Below are 16,386 nucleotides of genomic sequence, written 5' to 3'. Positions count from 1 at the left end.
GGTAGGAGCTCAATGGCGCAGTCAGGATCTATGAGGTGGAAGTGCTGTGGCCCTGGACTTGTTGAAAACCTCCTTAAACACATGATATTCAGGCGGCACTATAGACAGATTGGGGTACGTCTCCTCAATGTCATTCTCCAGCATAATATCTGTAGAGGCAGAAGACAGACAAGTGGCGTGAATCTAGGTTCTCTTACCACAGCGGAAAGATCAGGAACTCTGGGGGCAACACACTGTGAGGGCGCTGACGTAGAGGTAGGAATCATGGAGCGCAGCATAGAGATTATTTCCTCCATGCCGGAATCTAGACAGGCAATAGAGTGATCAACATTAGTGCGCCACTGCTGTGCTGGCGATGGGTCCATCTTTTGGCTAGATTTTACTATCACGACCAGAGACAGAGAACCCAAATTCAGCCAAACGGAAAGTGATAAGTTAAAAGGTTTATTCAGAAACTCAGGATCGGAGAGCAGGAGAATAGCATTCAGCTTCCAGGAACCACTGAGAACAGAGAGACTTAAACCTTAAACTAGTTAGTGGCTGAATAAAACTCAGGATTTGCAAGGAGTTAGATAAAGCCATTAACCTTCGCAGTCTGAGGATGAGGCACAGAATCCAGAGGAGGAAGTGGTCCAGACAGTTAATGAGGAAGCGTCCAACAGACTGAAGTCGGATTGCCGACTGATCCAAATCCTCCGAGGAATCACCTGAAGCTGTGACAGGAACACAGAGAGCTGTGATTGTCCTCTTGACAGTAATTCCAGGCAGACTAGAGAGCCAGGCGGGTTCAGGCTGAATAAACCAGTGGTTAGGCTGAGGCGTAAATCCAGGGACAGAAACAGGGTTGAATTCCAGGGCTAGAGGCGTCAGACAAGGGGCAGCAGAGGCATGAAACCAGAGGCAGAAAACAGAGTCGAAATCCAAAAATCCAATCCGTCAGACAAGGGTCTGGCAAGAAGGCAAAATCCGTGAAGCAAGGCAAGGTCAGAGAACAAGATCAGTCAGGAAGGAACGCTGAATAACTACTCACAAATGTTTTCGAAAATCTGGCACCGTCTGCCTGTCAGATGGCTGTATATAACTGCAGCTCCACAGGTGTGTGGCATGACGGTGATTGCGCAGACAGGTGAAGCAGATGAGTTGATTGCATGAGTGAGAGCAGAGCAGGCAGACGGGCCAAAATCATAACAATGTTTTGCCCACTGCGGTACAAATTACCTGGCCAGATTCTTGTCTAAAGGACTCTAACGTCCTTTGGATCAGAGATTTTGAGTTACCTTCAGGAATTCGGACCAAGGCACGCTTCCCGGAGGAGAGGATCCACAGACGAAAACCAAGCCAAGTAAACCTCTGGATCAGGCGTCCTGCTGGCAGTCCGTCCAGATCGGCTCTCCAGGTCCAGGTCAGTCGGAAGTGAACCCTGTCCACCCTCCAACGGCCCACCACGCCAGGATCTCAAGAAGCTCCAGCGGTCACCTGGGCAGCCTCTCACGTTACCTGGACTCATCAGTCTCTCTCCCTGGTGGGTCACATCCACTCTGAACAGTAAGCTCTCAGTATAACATAGAACCAACTCTAAGTCTCATCCATCCTGTTTCCTCCCCGTACAGTTCCCGTTACCTGCCTGAGGCTCTTGTCACACCTGTATTTGTGCTTTACTGAATAAAAGAAACTAACCTGTGATCAGTTCTCTGAGTGTCTTTGTATGTGGGTCAAGTCGGCCGTTAAAACGATGACAGTCGCCTACTGTCTCCAGGTTGCAGTGAGAACAAAAATGCACCAGTGTGGATGCTGTACTGAGCGCAAAAACATTTACAATTAACTGGTATTAAAAATGAAGTCAGAGGAGGCACAGAGATGGAATAAGAAACTTTAAACACCTTGATGCATGTCTGTGGTGAGTTTGGGCTGCAAGTGAACAGAGAGAAGGAAACATTTAGCAGAGCATTGGGCAGACTGATCAGACTTCATAGTATCTTTTAGTTTTTCCCTTTGTATTTGCATGATTTTGACCAAATTCTTTCTCCAGTGTTTACTTACATTTTCTGTAGCTGCAAAAAACATCTGAGCCATGTGTGAAAGCACTGCATGGATCATTTAAACACTTGGAAGCTACAGCAGACCAGGACAGACCAAAATGACTGTATTGTTCCTGTCTGGATTATGAAATTTGTTACTTTGTGTGGATGTCCAGTATTGCCGACCTGCAACACAATTAGTTATCCTTCCTCTCAGCATACAAACACCGGCCACTTTTTTTGGTACAAATGTTCAATTTGCTGCAAAACAGAACAAGTGAATCAGGCAATCAAATCGCAGCAACTTAATGTGTTGGAAAAGACTTACTGAAGCTCAAACTGAGCATCAGAATAGGGGAGAAAGAGACTTTAAATGTGGCATGGTTGTTTTTGTACCAGATGGTGTAGTCTGAGTATTTCAGAAACTGCTGACTTACTGGGATTTTCATCCTTAAACCTTACTCAGATTTCCAGAGAAAGGTACGGTAAATAGAAAATATCAAGTAAGCAACAGTTGTCTATGAAATGGCCTCACAGACGTTAGGGGTCAGAGGTAAATCAGCTTGCTGGTTCCAGGTAATAGAAAGGCAAGTGTAGCTTAAATAACCCGGCGTTACAGTCAAGGTGTGCAAAATGCCATCTCTGAATGCACAAAACATCAAACTTTGAAACAGATGGGCTACAGCAGCAGAAGATGGCCCTGGGTCCAACTCCTGTCATTTAAAAATAGGTGACTAATAAGCCAATTTAAATAGGCTCACCAAAATTGTGCAAAAACAAATTGGTGACCTTGTTGACTCCTTCTGTAGCCTTATCTGTTTATGTTCTATTTGCTGCTTTGCATTGTGTTTTTCTTTTTTTCCACACCATCCAAAATAAACCAGAACCTTTGTAAAAGAGTAATCGCACCACCACCTCCTTGATAAATCGTTACATAACTGTGATTAACCGCATTTTTAAAAACTTTAGCTCAAATTCATCAGCCACATCCAGGCCTGCTAAATGCAAGCGTAGGATTTGACCAAGCATTCAGGCTTCAGCTGGTGCTTGATTTTATTTTTTTTCTCCTCAGCAACTGAAAGAGAAAAAAAATCTTAACAAAATAACAGTAATCTAAGGGAACCTCAAAAACCTCTTAAATCTTATAGTGCTGAATTTATGTCAAAATTACAAAGACAGCACTATGCCTCTGGCTATGGTGAGGCCCAAACTGCACAACCCTCATGTTGGAGATTCTCTAGGCTTAATACTGGAAACTCCTTCAGCTACAATTGTTGACACAACCTAAAAAATAATCTGCTTAAAAAAGGACACAATTTGTTTCCATTTCTTTAGCTGAATCTATCCCTCTTACAATCATTAATTGAAATTTAATCACCATAGCAAAATTCCAAACATTTAAAACACACTGTATATTTAGCAGTACCCAGACCTGTCAACACAATCATGATGTAATCAAATTGTCTGATTGCATACATGTGTTTGTTGTTTGTTTTTTTTTTGTAAAATGTATGGCAAACCCAAACAACCTTAGCCAGGCATCCAAAAACACCTGAAGGCAAGTTGGAAACAAACAACACAATTCCTGGCAATCCTTCACATCAACCTTAAGCAGCCAACAAGCAATCAGAATCACTGCATTCACATTAGAGCACAGCACAAACAACACAATACAATACTCTGCAAGCTGACCAGATGCAACAAAACAACAAGAATTGGGGCTTCATTGGTTGCTTGCCTTCACTGCATGCAAGACACTCATCTGAAGGCATGATATCCCCATGACAGCCCGTCCCAGATTTGTAGAATCACTTAAATAGAACCTGTGTAACATGAAATAGGATAAAAGATCTCAAAAAGAAACACATCATGCCCTGATATAGAATAAATTCAAGAACAGATTACAAACAAAGTCATCAAGGCTGTATTGACGGCTCATCCCATCCACAAATAACCCATAATAATTAATAATGATTCAAGGTCATATTTGTAACTGGTTTTCAAACATTTACCAGGTAAAATAGGGCTTTAGTAATAATAATAATAATACTAATAATGCTCTCTTTTCATATTCAATTTATTTAGGTTGACAACCATGTTGTCATTGCAGTTTAACTATGAGCTTGGGATTTTGTTTTATAACCTAACTGCTTTAAACTTCGCCACATCTTTATCTGACCTGTCTGCCTTGTTCCTTGGTCTTTGTGATGCTGTTTGTTCACCAGCGTTCTCTAACAAACCTCTGAGGCATTCACCCAACAGTTGGATTTACAGTAAAATCTAATTACACTCAGCATTTGTAAAAGAAAACTGAAAACATGCTTCATCTTTTCACTTCACAATTACACACTACATTGTGTTGGTCTATCACATAACATCCCTATAAAATACATTAATAAAATATAATGTGAAAAAATGCAACATGCTTTTGTTTTTTTGTTTTTTTAACATCACATGCATATGTAATTTTCAATAAAACAAAATAAAATAACCTGGTATCAGAGCTCAAAAGACCAAAAGGCCAAAAATGCAGAGCTGTTGTGGTCCTTTGTCTTGTAGTACTAGATTAACTCTGTGTACTGATATAATGTGACACCAGTCTGCTGCAGGGTAAAGCAGGATAAAGTTCTGTGGTTTGTGTGGTTTATGTGGCCATCTAGTGGGCCCCTGCAACACTTCCCACCTGGAAAAAAACAGCATGTGAAATCTTTTCCAAAACTACAAATGGGTAATCCCACTGTTTACAACCTACAAGGTGTTTACTGATGAGTCACAGGTGTGAGGCTTTTAAGTAATTGTATTGTTCAAACCTGGCTTAGGCTGAAAGTGAAACATTGCACACACAATTTAAATGTTAAGCTCTATTATAGAGTTCATCATTGCAATAAAAGATTTCTAGAAAAGTGGTTTGAAAAGAGTCTTGTCAGATTTGATCTGAAATCTCATATACATACAAATTTGAGCTGTGAATAGGTTTTTAGCATGTTTGACCCCTTCAGTATGTTTTAGCATGTTTGACCCCTTCAGTATAGTGCAAGGCTTTTGAACCACCCTTCATTCCTATCATAATTTGCTTCCAAGGAGCTAACATTTATTTTATTTTTTTAACTTTGCAGAGACTAAGAATATTTTTAGTATTAGATCTCTTCATTTGACTTTCTGAGGCACTATTTACCACTCATGTGCTACATGAAAATATTCAGCACACTGTTATCTTAGTCAGGTTAGTTTTAAGGCCAGAGCAAAGAGAGAAAACAAAACTCTGACCAAAGACTGAACAATTTTACACATTTGTCAAGTAAAAACACGTCACTAAAGTGTTCAAATTGTTTTCTTGCTTAGCTTTACAAAAGTGATATAAATGTATAAAAAATGTATAGTGATAACATTATTTAATGAGAATTGTTGTTCTCATTCTTCCAGCACATACAAAGATGAGAAAAATATTGGTAAATCACACACTAACTGTGATCGATAACATTTTTGTGGAAACCTAATCTCAATTTTACTATCAACACTCAGGTCTGATTACTGTAAAACCTGCAGAATCAACAAAGCATTTAAATGGAATCAATCTGACAACATGAAGTAGACTAAAATATCTCAAAAACAACACAACATGCCCCAATAGATTTCCACAGTATTGTATGTCAATGTTTTTTTATGAAAGGTTTTTAAGATTTAGTCTTGATCTTGGCTTCTTTTTAACTAGTTTTCTGTCTACTTCTTGAACCAAAGCTTGCCTGCATTTTTGGCCTGTGCATAACAAAATGTAAAAGACATTGGCAAAAAAGAACTGCTATGCCTAAACATATTACCAGTAATCGAAACAATGTCTTCAATAAATCAAAAACACGAAAATACGCAGTGATCATCCAGAGGACCCTGGGGAGATGTATCACCCCTCAGTCATTCAAATACTGTTTGCCAAGTTTTAGCTCTTTTAGAAATTACGCTGTGGCTGAAATGCTATGGTTTAGATTTGTGCGGACCAATATTTCTCTCCTTTGTTTCCATTGCAGGGACTTTACCCCAGAAAATGTTTCCCGTTGAAAGATCGTACTTCTGGTATTACCATGAACTTTCAGGGTGGAGTTTTGTGGATGAAGCATGCTAGGCATATCTGACTGGTTGAATTATCTCAGCATCATGTTTCAGTTTTTTTCAGTTAGACTCCTCTTCAGTTTACTTTAACCGTAACAGATTTTAACAGACTTTCCGTGATAAGAAATTGTGTTGTTAAAGAATTTCAAGTTCAAAAGAAAGTACACATGCACATGTTACTGCTGTGTGTATGTACAATGCTTGATCTAATAAACAGGAATTAAATTTCATTTCTGTAAGTTATAATTATAGAACCCCTAGTTGCTACCATGTGTGGAGCTTTTGTACCTCCCTCCTACAAATGCAGTGAAGACAGAAATCTGCATCTGTAAAACTAATTTAAAACTTGTTACGTTCATAGCTACTTTAAATAAGTTATTGACTGATGCTGTCTAGACTGAATATTCAATTATAGTTTTATTGCTGAAAATCACAGGTTTTTAATCAGACACAGAAGAGAAGCCTTAACATCAGCGGACATACAGTAATTTACACACAGCACATACAGACAGCATTGCAGTGAAAATGAGCATTAAAAACAGCCCATGTCACATTCTGGTTTACTTTCTTGACCCACATGCAGAATCAAACCAGGACACAAGACAGTGAAAAAGTTTAAAATGTTTATTTACTGAGGAAAAGTGAATGAAGACAACAATCAGACTGTGGCAGTGGATCTCAACTGTGTCTGGAAGAAGGATGAACTTATTAGCTTGAAAAAGATGGTTAGATGGATAGGTTACAAAAAGAGAATAGCAGTGTACTGTTTAGGGGGAAGGTGGTTTACTCCGAAGGTTAAGATTATCCTGGAGTTAAATGGAAGGCTTGCTCAGAGGTGGTTTGCATCCAGAGAGTGTGTCCAATGTAATGGGGCAGTTTGGGTGGAGAGCATCAGAAAGCAGGCAGGCAGAGGCTTAAATGCAGTAGAAAGACTGCAGAGAATTCCCATGGTAACGATTCTGGAGGCTTAGAAACATGGAGCTTTTAGGTGTAGTCAAGAACCAGCGACGGGACTGTTTGGGCCTCAGCAGGAACAGAGTGCTGGGTCTTAATAATTTTGTGGTTCCCTCAAATTATTAGTTGTTTGTTAAAAAAAAATGTTCTTTGTAATCCATCTTTGCACGATTAACTTTTACTTCCTCATTCGGCCTGCCCTTTTTGGCCGTCTACAAAAACTAGGTAAAACTCCACCAATTTGTTTTTCTTAAAGATATCGCAAGAGGAGGCTTTAATCTTCACAAAACAATTCCCCAAATGAATTTTGCACAAATACCTTTTAGTTTTACAGCAGATGTGAAGAAGCCTCTGACTGAAGATACTCTGTTGTAGTGCAACAGTCTCATGAAGAGGATGCTCAGGGTTCTCCACATTGGTCTTCATTTTATGAAGAATCCTTCTTTGCACAATGATCTTCAGAGGTTCCAGAGGAGTCCTCTGGACAGAGCCAGCCTTTTTTATCAGCTTGTTGAGCTTTTTTAAGTACCTGGCTCTGATGCTGCTTCCCCAGCAGATGATGGCAGAAAAGATCACACTTTCCACAACAGACTTATAGAAGATATGCAGCATCTTGCGGGAAACACTGAAGGACCGAAGCTTCCTCGGGAAGTACAGTCTCCTCTGTCCCTTCTTGTAGATGGCTTAGTTAAATCTCCACTCCAGTCTGTTGTCCAGGTGAACATCAAGGTATTTACACTCCTCCACCACCTTCACTTCTTCTGCCACAATGGAAATAGTTTTTGACTTATTCCTGTTTCTCTTAAAATCTACAATCATCTCCTTTGTTTTAGTCACGTTCAAGATGAGATGATTGTTTCCACACCATGCCACAAAGCGGTCCACCGGCTCCCTGTACTCAGCTTCTTGTCCATTTTTGCTCCGCCCCACGACTGCAGAATCATCCGAGTATTTCTGCAGATGACAGGAGTCTGTCTTGTACTGGAAGTCTGAGGTGTACAGAGTGAAAAGGAATGGTGAGAGTACAGTCCCCTGTGGTGCTCCTGTGCTGCTGACTACGTGGTTAGACACACAACTCTTCTGTCTCACAAACTGTGGTCTGTTTGTCAGGTAGTCTTTGATCCAGGAGATAGTTGAGGCCTCCACCTGAGTCTTCTGGAGTTTTTAACAAAGCAAATCAGGTTGAATTGTGTTAACTGCAGATGTATGATGGATTCTATGATGATCTTCAACTCCTTCTCCACAACAATTAGCAAACTGAAGGGGGTCCTGATGGTTTACTGTTTGCTTACTCAGGTGGGCCAATAGAAGTCTCTCTAGGACCTTCATGATGTGGGATGTCAGGACAACAGGTTCATAGTCATTGAGGACTGAATGATGAGTTTTCTTTGGTACCGGAAGAAGACAGGAGGTCTTCCACAACACTGGAACCTTCTTGTGGGCCAGACTATGGTTGAAGAAGTGCTGCAGAATCCCACAGAGCTGCTCTGCACAGACCTTCAGGACTGTAGCGCTGACACGATCTGGACCTGCAGCCTTATTCCAGTTCAGTCTTTCCAATTGTCTCTTCACCTGACTTCTGGAGACACACAGGTGGAAGGGGGTGGCAAAGGGAGCATGAACATCTTTTGATTTGATTGAAGTCAAAGATGTAGAAGCAGATATAATTAAAAGAGAAGTTGTCTTGAAATTGAAAAGTTGTTGGTTAGATTCCAGCTTTGTCCTCTATCAAATATAGATGTGCTTCTAGGCAAGGCACTGAAGCTCATGTTGCCAACCAATCTGCGTACTGGTGTGTAAATGTGTGCTGATGTATGAATGCAGCTGAGTAAATCTGGCTGTAGTTTAAACTGCTTTAAGTAGTCAGTATGATAGAAACGTACTGCATAAATTCAGTTAATTTACCACCTTACTTTTTTCATGTCTCTAAATCATTAGCAGGTTTAATAATTGGCTATGCAAGCAAAAAAAAACAACATTTTTAGATCAATAGTGTGAACATAAATTGAAAAAGAAGCAGCAAATGCCAAAAAAACTTTGAAAGATCTGCAGAAAGTCCAAAGAATTGTTGATCAGGAAAACCTTTAAAATATTGGCTACTTAAGAATTAATGAGAGAAAAAGAATAAGTGAAATAGAAAAGATAATTGAGATCAGTTTTTGTTCTTTGCCATGTTTTATCTATTGAATTTTGAGTGATTCTGCAGAGTTTTGTGGGTGTCTGTGTAAAACTGTTTACTGTTGTGTAATTGTTTCACATCTCAACTATGAAGTGGGTGTGTTTCTGTTGTCAAAATACAACTAACGGCCTCTGAGCAACCACAGGGTTTCCTGCCTTCTTGATAAAAATGCTACCACTCCGCCTCAGTTGTTCAGTTGCTTGTTCCCTGCCTGGATTTCTAAGCACTTCTCTGGACTGGGCAAAAAAAAAAAAAACTTCTTCCACTCGAACTGGGTACAGAAAAAGCCCACAATTTTTAGATCAAACAAGGCAGTCAATAGACTTTTGAAGAGTCTTGTAGCTTATTGTGAAATATGAAAATCAGAGCTTTGTGTGCTTCTATTACAGATACAAGTAAAGCATTAAATTTAGCAGTACATTTTCAGCATCATGAGCCTCCTAATATGGTACTATCTAATACTGTAATAAACTCAGGCAGCTTCTCTCCAAATACAGAGGTATCTCAATAACTGAGAAAATAATCGCAAAGTTTATTTATTTCTTTATTCAATCCAAAAAGTAAAACTTGTATATTATATCAATTCATTACACACAGTGTGATACATTATATTGTTAATTTTAGTACTGTTGATTATGACTGATAATCATCAAAAATGTATTTTGCCCAAATATTAGAATATTACATAAGACCATTAAAAATGTTTTTAAACAGAAATGTTGTAACTACATTATGGCCTACACAATCATGGGGAAAACTGTTAACTTGACAGTTGTTCAGCAGACAGTCTTTGATAATCTGCAGAAGCCAAAAACGGTCAAACATATCGGAAAATTTTACAGCAGGAAAAAGTCTGGTAGAAAAAGGTGGCAGAGTGTAAAGGAAGAGTGAAGAGGCACAGAATCTAGGTTGATTGAGGTCCAGTGTGAAGTGTCCACTGTCAGTGATAATCTGCTGGTGTTGGTGTGCTGTGTTTTATCAAGTCCTAAGAGCCCAACATGCTTCTCTCTCCTGACAAACCTTCTGCAGATGTAGATTTATTTTTCTACAAGAACATGGTACCTGTTGACATTCCCAAAAGTACCATTACCTGTGACCATGGTATCATTGTGGTTGATTGGCCAGCAAACACTGGCCAATGGCTATCAGGTCATGGAGCTGAGCATACAGGTCCTTCTCAAAAAATTAGCATATTGTGATAAAGTTCATTATTTTCTATAATGTAATGATGAAAATTTAACATTCATATATTTTAGATTCATTGCACACTAACTGAAATATTTCAGGTCTTTCATTGTCTTAATACGGATGATTTTGGCATACAGCTCATGAAAACCCAAAATTCCTATCTCACAAAATTAGCATATTATTAAAAGGGTCTCTAAACGAGCTATGAATCTAATCATCTGAATCAACGAGTTAACTCTAAACACCTGCAAAAGATTCCTGAGGCCTTTAAAACTCCCAGCCTGGTTCATCACTCAAAACCCCAATCATGGGTAAGACTGCCGACCTGACTGCTGTCCAGAAGGCCACTATTGACACCCTCAAGCAAGAGGGTAAGACACAGAAAGAAATTTCTGAACGAATAGGCTGTTCCCAGAGTGCTGTATCAAGGCACCTCAGTGGGAAGTCTGTGGGAAGGAAAAAGTGTGGCAGAAAACGCTGCACAACGAGAAGAGGTGACCGGACCCTGAGGAAGATTGTGGAGAAGGGCCGATTCCAGACCTTGGGGGACCTGCGGAAGCAGTGGACTGAGTCTGGAGTAGAAACATCCAGAGCCACCGTGCACAGGCGTGTGCAGGAAATGGGCTACAGGTGCCGCATTCCCCAGACCTGGGCTACAGAGAAGCAGCACTGGACTGTTGCTCAGTGGTCCAAAGTACTTTTTTCGGATGAAAGCAAATTCTGCATGTCATTCGGAAATCAAGGTGCCAGAGTCTGAAGGAAGACTGGGGAGAAGGAAATGCCAAAATGCCAGAAGTCCAGTGTCAAGTACCCACAGTCAGTGATGGTCTGGGGTGCCATGTCAGCTGCTGGTGTTGGTCCACTGTGTTTTATCAAGGGCAGGGTCAATGCAGCTAGCTATCAGGAGATTTTGGAGCACTTCATGCTTTCATCTGCTGAAAAGCTTTATGGAGATGAAGATTTCATTTTTCAGCACAACCTGGCACCTGCTCACAGTGCCAAAACCACTGGTAAATGGTTTACTGACCATGGTATCACTGTGCTCAATTGGCCTGCCAACTCTCCTGACCTGAAACCCATAGAGAATCTGTGGGATATTGTGAAGAGAACGTTGAGAGACTCAAGACCCAACACTCTGGATGAGCTAAAGGCCGCTATCGAAGCATCCTGGGCCTCCATAAGACCTCAGCAGTGCCACAGGCTGATTGCCTCCATGCCATGCCGCATTGAAGCAGTCATTTCTGCAAAAGGATTCCCGACCAAGTATTGAGTGCATAACTGTACATGATTATTTGAAGGTTGACGTTGTTTGTATTAAAAACACTTTTCTTTTATTGGTCGGATGAAATATGCTAATTTTGTGAGATAGGAATTTTGGGTTTTCATGAGCTGTATGCCAAAATCATCCGTATTAAGACAATAAAAGACCTGAAATATTTCAGTTAGTGTGCAACGAATCTAAAACATATGAATGTTAAATTTTCATCATTACATTATAGAAAATAATGAACTTTATCACAATATGCTAATTTTTTGAGAAGGACCTGTAGGTTTGTATGGTGTTATGGTGTGTTTTTCCTTTTCTCTCTCTCACCTGCAGGGTGTGAAAGGCAGGAGCAGCTGCACAGCTGCTTTCCATCAAGGCTCATCAGGGAAAGCATTCTTCAGCTGCTGGAACCCTGAAATGGGCATCAGATTGTTTACTCGCCCAGAGTAATCAGACCAGCAGACCTAGCTCTGTAAACTCTTGTTGCATTGATTCTGTTGCTCACTTGAGTTTTCTACCTTTGTCTCCAGAGTGAATCAGACCCAGACTTAAATTAGTACTGTCTGATGTACCATGTCTCAGTCCTCCATTGGTTACAGCACTTAACTGTGCTTCTCCTACTGAGAGCCTCCTCCAACTTCCTGTCTGCTCATTGAAACCTTCTACCGCTCTCCCTCGGACTTCCTGCTTTGCGCCTCCCTGCCTGTCCACCCTCCAACATCTAACACCATCAGTTTCGAAAGAAACTACAGAGAGCCACCAACGTAACACGCTGCCACTCCTGTCAACCTCAGCCTTTGTGACATTACTTGCCTTCTCTGGAATCACTCCTGCAAACCCCCAACAGTAAGGCTCACTCACCATCAGTTCTGGTGTCCCAATCTCTAAAACTCATTGATGCAGTCATTGATGTTAAAGGAGCCTCAACTAAGGTTTGAATGCATATGCCGTGCAGTACATGGGCATACTTTCAGTGGTCTTACATTAATGTTTAATTTCCAGAGATATATAATTTGGGGGTTTTAATGAGCTGTAAGGCATAATCATTGGAACAAACAGAATATAATATTAGTACAACAGATAATCAATTCGGTTTTAAAGCCAAGTTGAGAACTGATCTTTGTATTTATGGCCTGAAAGAAGCAGCAAGAGCATATCTAAGGAAAGATTAATCGGTGTTAATTGGGTTTATTGATGCCTCTAAGGCCTTTGATCATGTCAACCACTTTAAGTTATTTGACAAATTAAAACAGAGAGGTGTTCCAGATATTATTACATGAATTTTAGTTTACTGGTACTCTAACCAGAAAATGCATGTAAAATGGGGCAATGACATCTCTGCTTCCTTTGGTGTGAGTAATGGTGTGCGTCAGGGTGGACTTCTTTCGCCTGCCTTGTTTAACTTGTACATGGATGACCTGTCAAAAGAAATGCACCTCTGTAAAACTGGATGTATGATTGGTGATACTTTGGTCAATCACTTCATGTATGCTGATGACCTGGCTGTCCTCTCACCCAGCAGTGCAGATTTTCAGCAGTTACTGAACATCTGCTCTGATTATGGGTTGAGTTTTGATGTGCAGTTTAATGCTAAGAAAACTGTTGTACTAGTTTGTAGGACTAAAGCTGACAAACAACTTTGCTTTCCTGATTTTTTTTCTGTCAGGGCAAAAGTTAAATGTTTGTTCCAAAACTAAATATCTGGGTCACTACATCACAGACCAGCTCTGTGATGATGATGACATTTATCGGCAGTGTCGCATGTTGTACGCCCAGGCAAACATTCTGGGGAGGAAATTCCATATGTGCACTGATGAGGTAAAAATAAGCCTGTTTAAAGCTTACTGTACATCCTTGTATACAGCTCTTTGTGGTGTAAGTTTAATAAAGCTAGTATGCAAAAGCGTAAGGTTGCTTATAATGACTCTTTGAGAATTCTGCTCAAGAAACCCAAGTTCAGCAGTGCAAAGTGAGATGTTTTGTAATGCACATGTCAACATTCCAGGCACTTGTGAGAAATCTGATATATATGTTTGTGTCATTTGTGCAGCTCATTGGACAGTCTTATTGTAATGTTTTCACATCCATCTCTTAGTGCACTAAGATACCAGTCGGCTCTGTGGAAACATTGGTATGCAAGTCTTTTATAATTTTTTTTTTTCCCTCCTCTCTTTTTTATATGTCGTGTTGTTGTTTTCTTGTGGATCGTGAGTCTGTTGAATAAAGTAATCATAAAAACGAAACTCTGTCATCATTCTTTGGACTTTGCATTAGTTAATAATTTTAATTTTCAGATTATTCTTGCATTTCAGTCCTGTACATTAATTCTGTTTTTATCGTACTCCCCCCCCCACCCCCCCCCCCACCCCCCCCCCCCAGCTCTTCCAGTCAAGCCCCCCTCACAGCTGTATTTTATTGAAAAAATTACACTCACCAGTTTCCCTTCTCTGTACTTAAGTTCTGTGTTTTGATTCACTCCTTGGTGGATTCTTCTTTTGTTCTCCATATACTCCGGCTGTTTCTGGTTCACTTATGTTATCGGTCTCTAAGTTCCTGTCTTCTGGTTAGCTTAATAATTCCTTCTCTACATGATTTTTACCTTTTTGGGTCCATCCAATCCACAAATTATTACTCTTGGTGTGTATTGAGTCTATATAATATTATATAGGTTCCCTTACTAAATTAAATTACTGAAATAAACAAACATTTCAATTAAATTCTAATTTATTCAGATGCACCTGTACATGGACATCATATTGATAATGGTCAGGTTTGGTTGGTTGTAGTGCAAGACCAAAGTGCGAACAGGAATTCTTAAGCTGCAGAATGAGTTGAAGGATTTATTAAACAAAAAACAAAACTTATAGGTGGTGTCGCACAAGAAGATCAGGAGATGGAACATGGGCAGAGCAACGGGCAGGCAAGGCTAGAAGTGAAAAGAATAACAGAAGAATTAGGAAACGATGTGGAACAGCTAAGGCAGTGAGAAGCCAGAGGCGCTGAGGGAAGAAGACTAATTAGCAAGAGTAGAGCAGAACATGAGGAAATAAACTTGAAACCTAAGCACAGAGGAAAGAACTCACAAGGCAACATATACTGTAAAAAGTAATAATAAACACTGCATATGGAATGACAAAAATAGACAAGAAAATGGTGAAAACATAACACAGATGCAAACCATAACCTAATCCCCAAGGATGAAAACAGATACTATTCTGCAGATTGAAATAATTTCCATGCTTAAAAAGACACGAGAAATTACTGGGAATACAAATGACTAAAAAAGCTTAACTTCTAAGATCTGTGTGCCTGCACTCTTGTTTGTCTGTACCATTTAAAACCACTATATATAATAACTCTATTTTGAGCAGTATCTAGGCGTTCATGTAAGCACAGGGAGGTTATTGTCTTTGATTGGTGAGCAGAAAGCATTGTTTTTCATGATTATTGACAGGGGGTTTTGTTACTTCTGACTGCAGGCTCGCACTTTGTTATTTAGCTTTTCATATGAACCAAGCAGGTTTGTGGTTTTGTGGCCCGGATGGGTGTGTGCGTTTTTCTTTTTCCTGAGGTAGTCTAAGTATTGAGGTTAGCGGCAGAGCTAAAGATATAGGAAATGAGCTTGGTGAGAAAAATGGTAACTATGACCTGAGGTAAAGAGAACAGTCTTCTTAGAAAACAGAGTTTCAGTGTTTTCTACATCAGAAGCACATCCAGTAAAGGGGCAGATCTATTTAAAAGTGATGCTTTTCGGTCTAAAAACAAAAAAACGTTAAATGTAATCTTTGAGGTTGATCTCAACATCTGCTAGGTACAAAATAATAGCTAAGAAGTTGTCCTGTGCTCTAAATACATTTACACTATAATTGGAAAGACCAACTTTGTGCTTTTACTCATATTTATGTAGTCAAAATGTAACTAATCAAAACAATGATTGGAAAAAAGAGCTTAAATAACAAGGAGTGCCCTTGACCTTTTTCACATTTTATCACGTTACCACCATAAACCCCAATTTATTTAATTAATCTTTTATGTGATAGACCATCACAAAGTTGTGCAAAATTGTGATATAAAAATCAAAATGACACATGGTTTTCAAATTTTTGCTACAAGTAAAACATCTCAGAAGTGTGCACTGCATTTGTGTTCAGCTCCCTTTATTCTGATACCTGGTATCAGGTACCTGATACCTACAAAACAGTGCATCACTGTCTAGGTAGCAGTCTTGGCAGCCGTTTAGGGTGTCCACCTAAATTGAATGGCTGAGCAGGGAAAGCATTAACTGGAGAAACAGCTGAAAAGCCCATGGTACTTCAAGAGGAACTCCAGAGATCCACACCTCAGGTGGGACAATCCATCGCTAGAACAGCTGTTAGTCATGCACTCCGAAAATCTGGCCTTTATTGGAAAGTAGATAGAAGAAATCCGCAAATAATCCCTGTTCCGTTTTGCCACATGTTATGCAGGACATAGCAAACATGGCACTCTGGTCAGATGAGATCAAAATTGAACTTTTAGGTCTGCATGCAAAACATTAGGTGTGGCCAAAACGTAAAACTTGAACATCACCCTTAATGATTCATCCCCACAGTGAAACATGTTGGTGACAGCATCATACTATGGGGATGCTTTTCTTCAGCAGGGAGAAGTTGCAAAAGACTCAAGGCTAGAGCAGA

This window comes from Girardinichthys multiradiatus, chromosome 10, assembly GCF_021462225.1.
Source record: "Girardinichthys multiradiatus isolate DD_20200921_A chromosome 10, DD_fGirMul_XY1, whole genome shotgun sequence".
Lineage (NCBI taxonomy): Eukaryota > Metazoa > Chordata > Actinopteri > Cyprinodontiformes > Goodeidae > Girardinichthys > Girardinichthys multiradiatus.
The sequence above is the reverse complement of the archived record's forward strand: the minus strand, read 5'-3'. Positions refer to the sequence as shown.